This window comes from Miniopterus schreibersii (genome assembly GCF_964146895.1).
Source record: "Miniopterus schreibersii genome assembly, chromosome: X".
Lineage (NCBI taxonomy): Eukaryota > Metazoa > Chordata > Mammalia > Chiroptera > Miniopteridae > Miniopterus > Miniopterus schreibersii.
Genome location: NC_138104.1, coordinates 8,390,135 through 8,404,341, shown reverse-complemented (window position 1 = coordinate 8,404,341; position 14,207 = coordinate 8,390,135). Strand labels below are relative to the sequence as shown.

The 14,207-nt window shown below is 43.8% G+C and overlaps 1 pseudogene across 1 annotated transcript; it reads left to right on the top strand.

Moving 5' to 3' along the window:
- The first annotated feature begins 3,563 nt into the window (after positions 1 to 3,563).
- Positions 3,564 to 4,089, top strand: LOC308551496 (ferritin light chain pseudogene; annotated as a pseudogene). Its single transcript has one exon. The product of its transcript is annotated as a ferritin light chain pseudogene (transcript).
- Positions 4,090 to 14,207: the final 10,118 nt, after the last annotated feature.

Genomic DNA, 14,207 nt, shown 5'->3' with positions numbered 1-14,207 from the left:
AATCTTCCCCTCTTAATATATTTGGTTCCCCTCCGGGTATGGTTTATATAGCAAAGAAAGATAAATGCTTGGTTCTCTCCTTTTATTCACCACTTTTCAAATGAGTTTCTTCAAAGTGACCAATTATTTTATTAATTTTTCATTCTTGTTTTGTTCTTTAAGTAATGTTATAATACTGTTTATTGTCATGGATTTAAACAAATAATTCTGGATCTCCTACTCTGTGTAAGGCATTGTTCTAGGCACTTGGGGCCACAATCATGAACAAAACAGACATGGGCCATTCCCTCCTGGAGTTTACAATTCAGGGCTCATTCCACACAACTCTCTACTATGCTGCTTAAACAGGAGATATTGCATCAGATGCTAACATATCACCGTCCACATGCAGAACTCTGTAAATAAGCCAATTCCACTGTCATAGGGATATCCTCAGGCTTTTTTCACCACACTCCCCTGAGCCTGAAGCTGGTAGGTACAAGACCCTTAGGCACCCAAAAGCCATTGGCTAACTTGCTGCCCATCAGACATTTAGGAGAGTAGCTTTTCCTCTCTTTAGTAGGCCTGGCTTGGGTCGCAACCTTAGCTGAGATGAAATAGGTTGAAGGGGTTGCTGACTGCAGTGAACAGGTGATCATTTAATTATTTATTTTGGGTCCCATGTATGCTCAGTGCTTCACTGCAAGGTCAAAGCAAAAGCCCACACAAAAGTTGGCTAAACATGCAAGAGATGGAAAATGTTGATGGTGGTAACTAAATATAGATGCACATATGGGTGGATTCCGGAAACTGCAAAGCAGTAAACCTGACACTGAGTCCCAACAATATTCTGGACCACATTATCAAACAGGTGGCTTTTGCATATTTAGAAAAGAATGTGGAGCCCACACTATTGGGCTTAGAAAGGTTAAAGAGGAAATGTCTGAGCAACTCCAGTCAAGGAGAGATTTTTGATGATGGGAAACAAGAAGGGTCATAGTATTCTTATTTCTATGGCAATACCTGGAAGTATTGTCATAAAGATATAATGGAAACCACTGAGAATGACTGAACCTACAGCACAGATTAGATTTTGCAACACTATAAACAAAAATACAAACGACATCTTAGAATAGCTTATGGTGCATTTCTGATACTGATCTCTAATCCCTTCCTTACTTACAAAACAGTGAAGCCCTTTCTCCAAATGTTTTGGTCCAGTAAGTACCCTTATTTACCTGCCTGTTCTAATTTGTGCTGATCTTTTGTGTGTTCTAAACAATATTGTTTTTGATGATAGTCTCATCAATAAAATGATGATGAGTGGGCTGGTTGATAATGCTTAAGGAAGTTTGCACCTGGTAAACAAAGTATTCCTAGGGCATTGATTAATGGAGGCTCCAGAACTTCAGAGCCCCAGCCCTGTGCTGATGAACATTGTTTGGCAAGGGAAGATGCAAGACAGTCTCTGGATCTAATTTGTTCCTGACCCCAAGTAGAGAGGGCAGGCTTGTCCAATTCTATACACTTTAATACACACAAACGCTTACCCCAAACCCTAAAACACTGGAGTATCAAGAACTGGGAGAATTGACCTACTCACATTCCTGCTCTGAAGGGGAGTCCCTCCTGGTTGAAGATTCCTCACTCTTATCTGGTTGACCTCTCCTCTAAAGAAAAAGCACACACTTCTATAGCCCCTCTGTTCTCCCTCCAGTTAAGCCCTGGGAGAAAACAATAGTGGACAGGTATCCATTTCACTCAAAGCTCCTGGGAAAATGAAATTCTTCATAGAGATCATTACATATTAAAGTTGTACATACCATACATTAGGTCTGAAGGAAGTCAGTGTAACAAAATACAATTTGAGCACAAATCTTACCATTCCTACTAATTATTTGTTCAATAACAAGGTGTTTCTCTCAGGAAATTCTTTGGCTCAATCCTGTCATTGATAAATCCAGGTAAAGGAGGCAGGTAAAGGAAGACAAAGGAACTATAATGCAAAATGCTGGCTTCTATAAAAAGGCCTCTCCTTCAGGGATGATCCAACCCAAATGCTCTAGGTTTAGACAATTTAGATATTACATTCCTCCTTTGTTTTAGCTACTTCAATGCCATCGATAAATATCCTTGAAGCTTTGGCCTGCTTAGCACTTATCAGAGAACATTCAGGCAACTCATTCACTTTACTTTTGCAAACCAGTCCATGAACAATGCCCACCCAAACCAAGGAGAATTGGCCAGTGCTTGGTAGCAACCTCTAGCTAAAAAAGCAGCAAATGTTATGAATATATTGAATGGGACTCACCCATTTTTAGTAACTTAGGTCATTTGGACTAGGAAAGTTCTTGGGTTGAATACACAGGAACACACACATTCTCCTCTCTTCTTCCTCCCCTCTGCAACTCCTTATTGAACAGGTGGTTATATTTTTGTTCCTGTATCTTATCAGCACCTTATTTGCCATGGAATGAAGGCAGCATTTGTTCATACATTTTTTGTATATACTGATCAGTTACAAGGAAAGTTGTGCCTTAAAATACTCTGCCAGGAAAACACTTTCTAAGTCCAAAATGAGATTGGCCTCAATTTAAATTCTAGCTTAAAATTGGGAAGGAAAAAACCAGTGTATCCTGTTTTGAAAGAAGAAAATCTAATAAACTTGGTAAATGCAGATCTTCATTTCTCTTTTCAATTCAGGAAAAAAACTGAAACACATGTACTGTGCCTATAGCTGATGTTTTTTCTACCCTTTCTTTTTACTCTTTATTTCTGGAAATTTTCACCTACAAAGATGATTAATTTCTCCTGGATTTAAAAATGAATGACTAAGTATATGGGAATTTCAACAAACCATATTATAAACCAGGAAATGTTTCAAGTTGTCTTTATTTAGTTCCTTACTTAGGTTACTTTTCTGAGTTCATGGTAGAGAATGCAAATCCACAGTACGTATTATTTTTACACACACTAAAAGGTAGATGAAGCTCCTCCCACCCCAATTTTCCTCCCTCTGGTCACATATAGTGTACACTAACTTCAGATCTTTGGTCCTCCCTTAATCAGGAGTTGTCCTCTAAGAACCATTGTGGGTGTGTTTCACATGAGAGTCCATTGAAAGATTTATGACAGTGGTCAAAATCCCCCCTCCATCAGTCACTGATGAGGAGTGGGACATTTCAGTTAATGGGTATCAGAGAACATGGCCAAAGAATCATCCCCTAGGGGAAACTGGATAGCACCTTTGCAGTATTCAAGTGAGAAAATCAAGTACAGCCCTCAAGAAACATCTATAAGAGCATGAGTCCTCAGCTAGAACAAAGTGGAATTTGAAGCAATTACCCAACTAACTCAGCAACAAAATTAAAAACACCCATTCAGGCAGTGCCCTCGGCGGTCCCGGATCTGTCTCTTGCTTCAACAGTGTTTGGACAAAACAGACCCAGGGATGCCACTTCTTCCAGCCTCCGACCACCCTCCAACATCTTCTCCAGTCACCACCTTTGGAACCACCTCAGCCATCCTCAGGCTCCGAGACCAGCCAACACCGTTTTTTAACCTTAACTCCTAACTGCTGAGCAATGAGCTCCCAAATTCATCAGAATTACACCACTGAGGTGGAGGCTGCCGCCAACCGCCTGGCCAACCTGCATCTGCAGGCCTCCTACACTTACCTCTCTCTGGGCTTCTATTTCGACTGCGACAATGTGGCTCTGGGGGGCTCGGGCCACTTCTTCCCCAAGTTGGCGGAGAAGAAGCGCGAGGGCGCTGAGCATCTCTTAAGGATGCAAAACCAGCTCAGTGGCCGCATTATCTTCCAGGAGCTGCTGAAGCCTTCCCAGGATGAGTTGGGTAAACTCAGGACTTTATGGAAGCCGCCATGGCCTTGGAGAGGAACCTGAACCAGGCCCTTTTGGACCTGCAGGCCCTGGGTTCTACACACACACACCCTCATCTCTGTGACTTCCTGGAGAACCACTTCCTGGATGAGGAGGTGAAACTCATCAAGAAGATGGGCGACCTCCTGACTCACCTCCGCAGGCTGGCTGCCGGCTGGCTGGGCTGGGCGAGTATCTCTTCGAAAGGCTCACCCTCAAGCACGACTAGCAGCATTGGAGCCCAGAGGCCTCTCAGGGCCCCTCTGCAATCCCCTGGTGTCTAGCTTTAACCTGAGCCCCTCCCAGAAACCCAAAGCCATTCTTTTAACCACCCTGGAGCCCTCTCGGATGCACTGGACCAAATAAAAACAATAAAGCTTTTAGCAGCCAAAAAAAAAAAAAAAAGACCCATTCAGTTTCAAGAGTGTTTAAGACCACAAAATGGTCATAAATTAAACAGCCTCTAATCTCAGATCAACGTTAGCTAAATAGCTATGCTCTACAACTTTAGGCTCAGACCCACAGACTGCAGAGAGACAGAGAGGCTGCTGGGCATTTTATATATATCTTTATTGATTTCAGAGAGAGGAAGGGAGAGGGAGAGAGAGAGAAACATCGATGATGAGAGAGTCATCGATCAGCTGCCTCCTGCATGCCCCCGACTGGGGATCAAGCCCGCAATCCTGGGCATGTGCCCTGACCGGGAATCGAACCATGATCTCCTGGATCCTAGGCCAATGCTCAACCACTGAGCCACGCCTGGCCGGGCTGCTGGGCATTTTGATGGAAACCAGAAAGCCACAGCATGTTCCTCCTATTTTTACATGAATCAAAGTACTAAGTTTGAACTACACAGATTTGGAATTGAATTCAGAGAACTGCCTACCTGGCTGCTGGATACCCAGCAAATACCCGTAAATTCACCAGGATTTGTACATGTCAATGATTCTGTATTTGTTGCATTCAAGTAAGTATTTGAGACCAATTAACTACATAAAATCTTACAGGCAATTTTGCTAGTAATTCCATTCATCCCAACAGATAGCCAAATGTGGCCCAACACACTGAAAAATTTTGTGGTAAATTTATTTTCTTCATTATACTCAAAGCCTTTTAAAATAACCATAATCAAAAGCGATGCTAACAGTAAGGATTACTCAAATTTTTAAAAATTAAAGTGTAGCTGGCATACATTATTGTATTAGTTTCAGATGTACAACACAGTGGTTCGACATTTATATACCTTACAATGTGATCACCATGATACGTCTAATAACCATTTGTCACTGTGCAAATTTATTATGATATTGACATATTCTCTGTGCTGTATACTACATACCCATGGCTTATGTATTTTATATCTGGAAGTTCGTACCTCAATAAGGTCCACTCAAGCTCTTGGCCATCCTCTCCCAACTATGCAGAAGTGTAATTCATTGAGTTGTCTTCAAATCACTATAATTTAGGGCAGGTAGAAACTTTAGAAATCATATTAAAACACTCAAACATGCCCAGCCGGGCGTGGCTCAGCAGTTGAGCATCGACCTAGGATCCAGGAGATCGTGGTTTGATTCCCGGTCAGGGCACATGCCTGGGTTGTGGGCTCGATCCCCAGTCAGGGCGTGCAGGAGGCAGCCGATCAATGACTCTCTCATCATTGATGTTTCTATCTCTCTCTCTCTCTCCTTCTCCCTTCCTCTCTCTGAAATCAATAAAGACATATTTTTAAAAACAAACAAAAACACTCAAGCATTACCTAAAACTAACTGTCCTTTTGATCCAAGTGAGATTTCCAGAGTGAGTTGGTGACCTGTCTGAGCCCTACCTCCACATTCATGGAACCAGCACATCCCCTTATGTTGACCAGTTGCAATCCATATACAAAGGTGAGTGTTGTTTCTTCAAAGAAAATAAGATATTAAAAAATTAGGTCACTTAGGCTAGCAGAGGGTATTATGACTTATTTGGAAATAGAGATGAAATAAACTTTCTGTTTATAAGTAGCAACACTTGGACAGATCGCTTTCTGACTTATTCTGGATACATTTGAAAGTAAATACACTACAGAATAAAGATGAGAGTAGGGTCTGTAGAGAAAAAACAAAGGAAATGCATTATTTAAATAATAACCAGCCCTGCCCTGGTTGGTGTAGCTCAGTTGGTTGAGTGTTGTCCTGTGAAGTGAGGGGTCAGGGCACATGCCCAGGTTGCGGGCTCAATCTCTGATAGGCTTGCAGGAGGTAGCCAATAGATGACTCTCTCACATCAATGTTTCTCTCTCTCTCCTTTCCTCTCTTTCTAAAATCAATAAAAACATATTTAATTTAAAAATTTAAATAATAATTAGCCCTCACTTAAAAAAATAACCCCTACTCTTATCTGATTGACATCTCTCTCCATGGAAGAAGAGTTTATAAAAGGAATGAATAAATACACCAAGGAATGCATCATTTCCAAATGAATCAATCCTATTTGGAAAACACCCCCATTACACTATAGCAAGCTTCCAGAGAACTGTCTGAGAAAACCTACTTGGTATCATTTGTTTGGCAGTTGTGTTACCTTCTACTGTTATCACTTGCAGTACATCTTAAGTCTTCCATTAGCATGTAAGATCCAGCTTTATCTCTCCCCCATGCCAACACTATGCCTGGCATACAGTTGGGGCTCAAAGTAATTTTTGCAGCTTCTTAGTAACTTGCCCCGAGCAACCTGGGGTCACACGAGTTGACTGACAAGGCAGAACTTGAGCTTCCTGCTGCTCCTAAAGGCAGTCCCCATTTCTTTTCCTGCTCTTCACCATTATGCAAGGACTGCAATTCGACATCATATCCTTGGTGACCTTCATGGAGTCCCTTCGGAACAGAGGCTGAAACAGGCCTTGTCCTTAGTGGAGATCCCACAGCAGGCTGAGACTTTGGATCCAGAAATGCATTGTGGGCCTCAGATGATCCATTTCAGAGAGTAGGCAAAAGCCCAAACACCACCTGTTTTCAATATGAATGTCTCCATTACCAAACACACATTTTTACTTAGGCCTCAAATTAGGTCAAATGCTGAACCAGCCTCCAATTCCACAGCAGCCCAGCCCTCCCCAGAGCAGGGTTCTGCCTGTATAATCAGCTTGCCTGAGCCCTGGTGGCCTGGCTGGCATCCACTCATGATGCCCTCCAATCTTAGTGCTCACTCAGCTTATCTGCTATCCACATAACCACCATACAAGTCTTGCCATGTCACCAGACAGGCTCCTGCTTGTTATTAAAGCAGCGAATGGGACAAGCCATGCCTTCCCTCAGGGGAAGAGCCAAAAGTGTAGACTAAATGGAAACCATCTTCCCCTTAGCCAGTCATGACAAGGTTCTGGAGACCATCTTGGTGGCACGTTCTCTTGAGGATGTGAAACAGTCCAGCAGCTGGTGTTTTTCAGAGCTAATGAGTGATTTGGGAAACTTGGAAGCAGCCTCCCGCACCCTGCCCTTCCTCTCTACCCTTGCCTCAAATCCCTAAATGACAATGTCATTACTTTGGCTGAAAACTTTGCTTCCCGTAAAAAAAAAAACACAACAACTGCAGATGATCCAGAGGGAAAGCATACCATAAGCCTCTGGGCCTCAGGGAGTAGATCATAGGAAGAGTCTCATATCTGGGAGGCTGAGGGAACGGGGAACAAACCACGCGGCTTTCCTCACATTTTCCCCCCCACAGTTTTAGAATCTGTCAGTGGGAGATCACAGGTTGTGGCTCTGATTGGTCTGAACATGCCAGTTTTGACTGCTGGAGAAGCATGTCATGGGTGATAGTATGACAGAGCCCAACCTTTAAAGGAAGCTGGATAAGAGCTGATGAGGATTGCCACTAGGCTGATAGGACTTCCCAATACAGCCTGGCATCAGCCACTATGCGTTCATACAGTCACGAAGCTGATGGCTTTTAACAAAAGAGCAGAACTTGCCCTTCCAAACAGTGCTGGCTCCTTCCAAGTTCACAGGTTCCTTGGGAAGCCATCAGCTAGCTCCAGCAATATTGTCACACTCTTGTGATGTGACGCACTGTACACATGACCTGCCTTTGGAACCCATTCCTAAGCCATGTGAGAAAATTCCTCTCCTTTCATATCGCATCTCATTTCTGAGCAAAATTACTTACCTTGAGGCTGAGGGAATCCCATGAGAACTTGGCTTCTTGGAAACTACATTACATGCAAAAGGATATGGTTGGTGACAGAACCCTTTGGCAGGTGCCTCAGATGTAGCCTTTACTAATGTTTATCTACTTAAAAAATTATTTTCATCAGAGGCAAGAGATATGTCCCAAAGTGGTGGTGACTCCAAGTGTGCTGCAAGCCCAGAAGGCATTTCCTACTGAGTTGCAGGGGCAGTGACTAACCTCTTGAGGGAACCACCTAAACAGACACCATCGTAAAATGAGGGCAAATCTGTTAAAGGAGAAGAAAGGTAAAGTGTGACTATTGGGAAGTGGAAGCAATTTTCTGAAGGGTGATTCTACAGGCTATGTCAAGCACTTGGCCACTACTAGAAAAGTATGCATCTGCATTAACCATAGTCCTACAAAGCCAAAACCAAATCCAAAGTCCATGTCTAAATATGGTTTAGCCAGGCCCAAAGAAGGGAGATGGAGGGGGGTGAAGCTGCCTCAAGGATAGTGTCTTCAGAATTGGTGACAGAGGAAGGGAAGATGAATCAGGAAAGTGGTGAAAGGAGGGAGTGGCATTATAGGTGAAATCAACCTTGAAATAAAAAGTAATATGTTTCTGACGATGCAAAAAATGATCCGCCAATGCAGGCATACTTATAGGCACTCCTTCCAGCTGGTAATAGAAAAAAAAAATTTTTTTCTTCCATAGCATCATACTGAGATTTGAACACAATTGACTAGTATCTATGATTCTGGTGAACCTGGGCAACTCATTTTGGTCTTGTCAGGCAGTGGAGATCCACATAGTCACAGAAAAGTAGAGTCACTGGGACACAAATGGTCCCTTGATCTCTACCCTATGTCCTTGCTGGGATACTGCCCCCAATCCCCACCTACTGCAACACAGCACACAATGCTACCAAGCCCCGGAACTGTCTCTGCCATGGTGGGGAGCCAGTGGTACCCCTCATTCATCTGGATTCATATGAACACACCAAATACACCATCCTACTCTCACTGTGTGAGGTGGCACCATGGGAAATGATCCCCTCCTCCCACAGAGACAAGCAGGAATTCAGCTAGGCTTCCCTAATCTAACTGAAGGAGCAACATGGGGCCCGTATACAATGACTACTTTCAAAGTTAATACCACAAGGCATTTCCTTAAAACATCTCCCCCCAAAATGTTAGTTATTAGGTTATGCTATGGTCTAATATCTTGCTAAAATTTAAATCTTTCAAGCCAAAAGCGAGTTTATGAAAAATATCTAAAGATCTTAACACAGACAAGCCAAAATTTCCCAGTTATTTGGTTGTGTGTTTTCTGTTGTTGTTTTTTTAAGTATCTCTTGGCAACACATATAAATCTACAAGGAAATTTTAGTTAGAAACATCTGAAAACTTCCATTTCCAGTGGAAACACTGACAGCGACTTCAAAGGCTCTGCCACCTAATCACTGAGCAAACAGTACATGTGTGTACACTTTGGAGTTGGCAGAGAATCCTTTCTAATATTTAGAGCTGCCTAGAGATAGAAAACCGTAAGTAGTGAGATCCTTGTCACTGGAGGTGTTTAAGAAGTGGTTAGGCAACCATTTGGCAGGACTATTGCCGACGATAATCAATTACCAAGACTCAAGATTGACCTGGATGACTTTTAAGGGGGACTGTGGGGATTGAGTTGGTTTATGTCTAGAAGGCGATGAATTGGTTTTTGGGTGGCTCTACATTCTGTAATCCCTGAAGCTCAATGAAGTTTCCTATCCTTGCCGAAGTTTCTGATGGCTAATGCACTAATATAGTGCTCCACTTCTCCCTCCCAGATGTAGCAAGAGTGCCCTATATTCTTTACTAGTGTTTATGCTCAGGTACCACACAGGGATAGCCAACCTAGTTGTTTGTATACCCAATAGACGTTCCTCCCTTCTTCCTTGTCTATCACCCTCTAATTTGTTCAGTGTCCATCCTCCTCTTTGCAGTCACATCTTTCAGATAGCTGCACTGGTAGAGAAGAGTTAAAAGAGGTGTGTGTTAGAAATGGAGGACAGTGAAAAGGCAGGCAGGTCAAGACCATTTGGAGCTTCTCCAGTTTTGAACCCTTCAATCAGAATATGTCATTATTAGAGATTTAGAATCTTTTCTTGCCAGGAAGAACCCAGCTTTACACTCCCATCGACTTGTTCTCTATGAAACCTTAGACATAATGCTTTGATCTAAGAGCAGCCTTCCTGATATCACTTGGCAAAGGCAGGTGTAGAGGCAAGCTCTACTCTAAGTGTGTAGCCCACAGGGAGGGCATCAAGGGTGCAGATGGAGCCCCGGCCAGTGTGACTCAGTGGTTGAGTGACGTCCCGTGCACCAAAAGGTCGCCAATTCAATTCCTGGTCAGGGCACATGTCCAGGTTATGGGTTCAGTCCCTGAACCCATACAGGAGTCAACCAATTGATGTCTCTCTCCATCTCCCTCTTTCTCTCCCTCTAAAATCAATAAAAACACATATTTTTAAAAAAGAATGCAGATGGGGGCAGGTTCCATCTCAGAGTGCCTGAAGCGAGAGTTTCTTTCCACCCAGGCTCCAACCTGTGCCCACTACCAGAGGTGGGGCTCAATGGCCAGGCCTGAGAAATAAAATCACCCCTCATCCAGGGGCCTAAGTGAACACGGTGCCCGGTGAGAAAAGCTCTGTGATGGAGCGCTCACAGCATCCTCGTCCCCTAGAAGGGCGCTACTTACCTTGGAGCACCATTGTGCTTTCCAGATCCCAGAGTCCTGGTGTCTGCATCTTCCCACTATTTCCTCAGAACCACTTTTTGCAGTAGACAGAGCAGGGAGTGCTTTCTTAAGAGAAAAGCTCAGGAAGAAGTCAAGCAGCTGCTTTGTAGTTTTCAAAATGTGATGTAGGTAACATGACCTAAGTCACCTGGGCTGACAGTAGACACACAGATAGAGGTTCTGCTCCTTCCAACCCCCTCGTCACAGTAGCTCCTTCTTGATATGTATTTGGCCCACTCATCTCACTAACTGGCTGCCTAATGCTTGAAGAGGTTTTTCAACACCCCTGTAATCCCAGGTCCCTGTAGAATGGTGTCTAGGAAAGCAGACTCCAGGGATCCTTCTCTGAGTTTCTCTCCAGAGTCAGGAGGCCAGAGCAGAAGAGTGGCCTAAGATGCCTGAGAGCTCTGGAATGCCTTTGGGGGCAGGACTGTGGAGGTGACCTGGAAGCAATGCTTGAAGAAATTTGGAGAAGATATGTGCATGTGGCTGGTCAGAATTTAAGGGTGTGATGGGGAGGGAGGCTGGGATGACCACTTTTAATGTGGCTGACTACATGATGAGCATGGATGTCCAAAATGTACCCCTTGTGTGGAATTGGGCTGTGATCACCAGAAAGCTCCAAATCAAGATCGTGTAAAGGAGGCCAGAGTGTATAGAATGTAAAAGGAGCTGAATCCCTTCAGTTTGCACAGTGCAGTGAACTTTATCAACCCAAGGGCAACCCCATACAATCCATGCTACATACTTTTACTTAGTTCGTCTTCTTTATACACCCTGGGCATCATGTCAATTCCTATTCAAGAATTTGCATTAGATAGTGCCAACTTGAATTTTAAATTGCTCTGCCTGGCTTTTGAGGGCTTCATACACTGATCCTGCCCTTCCCTAATCCTGTAGTAGCTAACCCATCTCCTCTACTTTTTTGACAGACCACTGAGGGGATAGGAAATCAAAAGGACTGAGAGGTGCTCACCTCAGTGTTCTGCTTTTTTCCACATTTCCTTCCTGCCGCTTCACTATCCACACTTACCCCACTACCATCCTCAGACATTTTATCCCACCTCCCTGCCTACTCCTGAGGCAACCTATAGCACCCAAACAGTACAAAGAACCAATGATGAGTCCTGCCCACAAGGGGCTCACAAGAGAACTCTCTCCCCTCCCCTCCTAGCAAACCTGGGTAGAGCCCTGCCTCCTCCGGGAAGTCACCCTAATCACTGAAGCATGCACTGCTCTCCTCTGATGTCCAGATCAGCTAAGACTTATATATTCACTGGCATGTTTCTTGGTTAAGCCTTGTCTCCTCAGTGGAATTATGGGCTTCCTGAGGTTGAGGACACCATCTTACTTACACCCTCACTCATCTTCCCATGCAGAGACCAAGGTCAGATGTGTCATAAATCATATTATTGCCTCCAATTCCAAGTGGTTTTGGAGGCCCACAGATCCAGAGCCAGCACAATTGCTGTTAGAGGTGTCTGAGAACCAAGGGCTGGCCTTTCTAGGTACTTCATCTTTTGGAGTGTGTTTCAATAAAATAAGGGCTTTCAAATTCTTTGGTTGGCCTCAAATTACAGTTCTCCAAAAGGGAATTTAGTAGACAAATTATGCAATATTGGGCACACATGGGTCCATCCTGCCCTGACTTGTGTGGGGGCCAATGGCCAAAGGGGCAGGTTGAAGAATAATGCATACCTCCAGCAGCCACCTCAGATGCTACTTCACCCCCCACACCACTCTGATCCACCTCTTGAGTCCAGGGATTTTGTTCATCATCAGCTGGCCACCATCAGCCTATAGCACCTTTGGTTTAAGTCATTACCCTTTGAGTAACGTAGAACTCCTGCTTGCTCAGAATGGATCATTTACTAATTCCAAGTGCAGTTAGCCTTCAGTTCTGGGAATTCACCTTTCCCATAGCCCTCGTTACACAGTTTGTTATGTTGCTTCAGCTTCGATCTTTGCAGACTAGTAAAGCATCATTTGTCTTCCACTTTGGAGCAGAGCCTTCAGTCCCTGCTGGTCTTAGATGTTTCTCACTGGACCTTGTATCAAGGTTATGTATCAAGGTCAGACCCCAGAGTTGGAGTACCCTTAGATCAAGACCTTTCCTTTTTTCTCCCCAGCACACACTGCCTGATGGGCATGCTGGGACATGTGTTCAGGAAACAACCAACAAAAGCTCCCAGGTTTCCTTCTTAGGTAGAAAATGTCAAAATCTCTTTTCCCTAAAGCACAGGTTTTTATCTTTAGATGTTGTCTTTTCAAATGTGCAATAAGACCAGTCCAGCTGGAGAAAACTATTGTTATATACCTTATTCACAGCAGTACCTGTTATCTGGGTTCTGTGTGTACAATCTCTGACCCAGGTATAACTTTTAAGGTGGAATCTTGTCCAGGACTCTTTAAGGCGCCCACACTGTATTCACTGGGTCCCACCTCCTCACAAAGCTCCAAGTGATTAAGCAGGTATGAATTTTCCCTATGTAAACCGTGATGTTTTTCTTAACAGATTGTATTTGCTAAAGTATTCAGCAAGTTGACTCTTCCCAACAACGCAGCTGTCAGGGCACCCCCAGAGCCCTTTCACACAGGGCCATATTGGGCTGTCCAGGAGAGGAAGAACAAGATCACTTAATATCAGCTCTTCCAGAACTAGCGGTTGTCACATGGTCCCCAAGCACAACCATCTGAGCTCTTTCTGAATTAAAGTACACTGAGCAAGGAGCCACTGTGTGAGATTAGATCTTTGCATCAAGATTTATCTCCAGGTGGTCCTTGACTCCTTCCCCTATAATCAGGTGGGCCAAGTCAACCAGTGTCTGCCATGACCCTTAACCTGGCCATTCTGCAGGGCCAGGGCAGCTGACATGTGGCACGCCTGACAAGTTTGTCCCTTCCTGATGATTCAGGAAACACAAAGGGGAAAAAAGGAATTGAAGAAAAAGTGGCACCTGAAATAAATAGGCTCTGGTGGCAGATCAACCTCTGTTCCAAATCTGCTTCTTATTTTTCTTACCTGTCACCCCTTGGGCAAATAACCTAACTTCAAGTCCTTTCAGGCATACAGGTAAACAAACCACAAATAAATATTTTTCATTTTACAGTAAATAGCATGTCCAAATAACTGTTTGTTGCTGCTGCCAGAGCTTGTTGCAAAGTGTTCAGAACTGAAACTGCCAAGTAGTACCTTTTCGTTATATTTTAAAAGAAAAGTGAGAGCAAGGGCACTGAGGACCTTCAAAGGCAAATGCCGTGAAAGAGGGTTGAGATCCTGTGTGTTCGGAAAATCACTCACTGACCATGATTATTTCTTTGTGTCCAAGCTGGTGCCAATTGCCCTGAACAATGAGTCATCAAGAACAGCATGCTACCATCAGTTTTAGGTTATCTATGGTGATGAAGAAAAGAAATCC